We start from the raw sequence: 5,000 nt of genomic DNA on the forward strand, positions 1-5,000 counted from the left end.
CCCTAACCCTCACAAAGTTACCAAGTGGTGAACTGTAAAGATCTGGTGATGAGTAAGTGGAGGGCCGGTGTCTTTGAGCAGTGGGGTGATGAGCAGATGAGCCTCAGGTGTGTGCCCTGCAGCAGCAGCAGCCTGCACCTGGGGCCCGCCCCCAGGAAGGAGGGAGAGACACAGGGAGGGGAGGAGACACATGGAGGAGGGGAGGAGACACAGGGAGGAGGGAGAGACACAGGGAGGAGGGAAGGAGACACAGGGAGGGGAGGGGAGGAGATACAGGGAGGAGGGAGGAGACTCAGGGAGGGGGGAGACACAGGGAGGAGGGAAAGACACAGGGAGGGGGGGGGGGGGACACAGGGAGGGGAGGAGACACAGGAAGGAGAGGAGACACAGGGAGGAGGGAGAGACACAGGGAGGGGGGGAGACACAGGGAGGGGAGGAGACACAGGGAGGGGAGGAGACACAGGGAGGGGAGGAGACACTAGGAGCACACAGACATGGATGTAACTAAAACACTATTAAGACATTGGCTACTAGAGGCTACAGGGTTAGGGTTAGCTCTAAACATTTTTTTATAAACTAAACCTATTTTAGTGTCATCTGTGCTCCCCTTGGTGACCTCATGCTCTCCACCAGCAACCCAACTGGTCGTCTGTGCTCCCCTTGGTGACCTCATGCTCTCTACCAGCAACCCAACTGGTCATCTGTGCTCCCCTTGGTGACCTCATGCTCTCCACCAGCAACCCAACTGGTCATCTGTGCTCCCCTTGGTGACCACATGCTCTCTACCAGCAACCCAACTGGTCATCTGTGCTCCCCTTGGTGACCTCATGCTCTCCACCAGCAACCCAACTGGTCATCTGTGCTCCCCTTGGTGACCTCATGCTCTCTACCAGCAACCCAACTGGTCATCTGTGCTCCCCTTGGTGACCTCATGCTCTCCACCAGCAACCCAACTGGTCATCTGTGCTCCCCTTGGTGACCTCATGCTCTCCACCAGCAACCCAACTGGTCGTCTGTGCTCCCCTTGGTGACCTCATGCTCTCCACCAGCAACCCAACTGGTCATCTGTGCTCCCCTTGGTGACCTCATGCTCTCCACCAGCAACCCAACTGGTCATCTGTGCTCCCCTTGGTGACCACATGCTCTCCACCAGCAACTCAACTGGTCATCTGTGCTCCCCTTAGTGACCACATGCTCTCCACCAGCAACCCAACTGGTCATCTGTGCTCCCCTTGGTGACCACATGCTCTCTACCAGCAACCCAACTGGTCATCTGTGCTCCCCTTGGTGACCTCATGCTCTCTACCAGCAACCCAACTGGTCATCTGTGCTCCCCTTGGTGACCTCATGCTCTCTACCAGCAACCCAACTGGTCATCTGTGCTCCCCTTGGTGACCTCATGCTCTCCACCAGCAACCCAACTGGTCATCTGTGCTCCCCTTGGTGACCTCATGCTCTCCACCAGCAACCCAACTGGTCGTCTGTGCTCCCCTTGGTGACCTCATGCTCTCCACCAGCAACCCAACTGGTCATCTGTGCTCCCCTTGGTGACCTCATGCTCTCCACCAGCAACCCAACTGGTCATCTGTGCTCCCCTTGGTGACCACATGCTCTCCACCAGCAACTCAACTGGTCATCTGTGCTCCCCTTAGTGACCACATGCTCTCCACCAGCAACCCAACTGGTCATCTGTGCTCCCCTTGGTGACCTCATGCTCTCCACCAGCAACCCAACTGGTCGTCTGTGCTCCCCTTGGTGACCTCATGCTCTCCACCAGCAACCCAACTGGTCATCTGTGCTCCCCTTGGTGACCTCATGCTCTCTACCAGCAACCCAACTGGTCATCTGTGCTCCCCTTGGTGACCTCATGCTCTCCACCAGCAACCCAACTGGTCATCTGTGCTCCCCTTGGTGACCTCATGCTCTCCTCCACCAGCAACCCAACTGGTCATCTGTGCTCCCCTTGGTGACCTCAAGCTCTCCACCAGCAACCCAACTGGTCAGAGCCACTAAAGAGAACTTCCCCAGGATACTCGGCAGCTCAGACAAGTTTAAAGAACACAGAATAATCGCTGCATACAAAAAAAACAAGAATCTGCAGGATTATCTGGTCAGAGCAAAGGTCAGGCCTCTGGTGACCCCTAAACCCAGAGGTCAAGGCTTCTGGTGACCCCTAAACCCAGAGGTCAAGGCTTCTGGTGACCCCTAAACCCAGAGGTCAGGCCTCTGGTGACCCCTAAACCCAGAGGTCAAGACTTCTGGTGACCCCTAAACCCAGAGGTCAGGCCTCTGGTGACCCCTAAACCCAGAGGTCAGGCCTCTGGTGACCCCTAAACCCAGAGGTCAGGCCTCTGGTGACCCCTAAACCCAGAGGTCAAGGCTTCTGGTGACCCCTAAACCCAGAGGTCAAGGAGCTTCACAACAGGACCCCTAACCCTTTCCTGGGGGAACACCCACACCAGAAACTGTGTCTGTTTAATCACCTGTTTAAAATGTAGTGGACAATATGGGTTAGGGTCTAACACTCTGCTCCAAAGGTTTAGGGTTAGGGTTAGGGGTTAGGGTTAGGGGGTAGGGGTTAGGGGTTAGGGGTAGGGGTTAGGGGTAGGGGTTAGGGGTTAGGGGTAGGGGTTAGGGGTAGGGGTTAGGGGTTAGGGGTAGGGGTTAGTGGTAGGGGTTAGGGGTTAGGGGTTAGGGGTTAGGGGTTAGGTAAGAACAGGAAGGCCCGTGCTTGAAGTTTGAGTAACCCTGTTCCTCATCTGGGTTATGTGTAGTTGTATGTAAATTATTTATTTAGTAGTTTTTAATAAATTATAATCATAATTATATGTTGATTATTTATTTAGGTTAGGGTTCGGTTGTGGGTTTGAATCCGCTGATCCCCCTGATCCCCTTTTGTCCATATGGTCCCTGGGTTGGGTTATTTATTATTTAGTTGGGTTATTTATTATTTAGTTGGGTTATTTATTATTTAGTTGGGTTAATTATTATTTAGTTGGGTTAATTATTATTTAGTTGGGTTACTTATTATTTAGTTGGGTTATTTATTATTTAGTTGGGTTATTTATTATTTAGTTGGGTTACTTATTATTTAGTTGGGTTAATTATTATTTAGTTGGGTTAATTATTATTTAGTTGGGTTATTTATTATTTAGTTGGGTTAATTATTATTTAGTTGGGTTAATTATTATTTAGTTGGGTTATTTATTATTTAGTTGGGTTACTTATTATTTAGTTGGGTTATTTATTATTTAGTTGGGTTAATTATTATTTAGTTGGGTTAATTATTATTTAGTTGGGTTATTTATTATTTAGTTGGGTTATTTATTATTTAGTTGGGTTACTTATTATTTAGTTGGGTTATTTATTATTTAGTTGGGTTAATTATTATTTAGTTGGGTTAATTATTATTTAGTTGGGTTATTTATTATTTAGTTGGGTTAATTATTATTTAGTTGGGTTAATTATTATTTAGTTGGGTTATTTATGACATTTATGTAGATATATTTATCATTATTAGACCCTAACCCTAAAGGCACTTCAAAGAAAGATATTTCCCTTAAATAAAAATAACTTTTATCAAGTATCAATTTGTTTTTTGTCATTTTGTCTTTTTGTCTTTTTTTTGTTTTTTTACATTATTTAATTTGGCTTTTTATCTTTAATTTTTATGATTAATCATTTTCTTTTTTCTTCTGTGTCCATAGGCAACGTTTCGACTGTATAAATTCTTCCTCGGACGCCGGGTAACTATGAGCCAAACTGAGCTCTGTGCTCCTTTATATACTCTCCCATTGTCCCATCCATAGATTCTGCTTTTGTCTTTTTCCACAGGTTTGAATGGTAAGTATAGGTAGGTATATGATTGTATAGGTTTTTATGTATATTAGGTTTTATATATCAATAAATTATGTTTTTAATATGTATGTAACCCTGTATATAATCAATGAATTATGCTTTTAACTTGTGTTTAACCCTGTAAATGGGTTAGGGTTATTAATGCTTTTAAATGGTTTTTAAACCAATAAATCATGTTCATCCCAAATGACTCCAATTAAAATAAATTACCCTTCATTCCTAATTCCTGTTTTCTTCCATTTCATATTGTTTTTATCCCTAATTAGTTGACCCTTATATATCCATCCTTCCCTTGCCCTTCCCGGGTTAGGGTTAGGGCAGGCCACACGGGTCATGTTGGGTCCTCTAGGGACTTATTTCAGGAATAGGAGGCATCATTAGGGTTAGGGTTAGGGTTAGGGTTAGGGTTGGGGGGGGCACATGCTTCTTCAGGAAGTGACACTGTTTGAGCAGCCTCCCAGCATCCAGGTTCAAATAATGGATCTCCCCACAGATGTTCATCATTTCACCAACCTGAATGACGACCGCGTCGACATCAAAGGAGGAGCTGGTGGAGTGTATGGGGACCCTAACCTGATTCTCCTGAAGAAGACCACATGAGGAGTATTTCCCTTTCAGTTTTTAATTACACCGATTGACTGATGGTGGTGTAGTGTTTTTTTCGTCCACTAGATGGAGCCAGTTATATTTTAGTTTAGACTCCAGAGTAGACCCAATTAGTGGAATACAAAATTGAAACCTTTTCTTTCTTCTTTTTTACCAGGACTCCAGATTCTTTTATTTTTAAATTGTTTTTATTCTTTATAGGATTTCGATTATAGTTTGATTACTTTATCATTATATTTTTCTTTTTATAGGTTAATATTTTCATAAGGCATTTGTAATTGATTCAAAATTTAAAAATGTATTAATCCCTTTTATTTGGTTTAATTGAGCGGCCAATAGATTTCTTTTGATGACTAATTCACGTACAAGGGTTAGGGTTAGGGTTAGAGGCAGAGGGAGCGATTACACTGCCTTCACCAACAGTTATTCAACGTAATAAGAAAAGTTATCGCTATGCTTTGTACTGCAACCCTCGGAGGACTCGCAGGGTTAGGGTTCGTCTTAGCTCGTTGCAACCCTCGGAGGACTCGCAGGGT

This window comes from Scomber japonicus, chromosome 14 (assembly GCF_027409825.1).
Source record: "Scomber japonicus isolate fScoJap1 chromosome 14, fScoJap1.pri, whole genome shotgun sequence".
Lineage (NCBI taxonomy): Eukaryota > Metazoa > Chordata > Actinopteri > Scombriformes > Scombridae > Scomber > Scomber japonicus.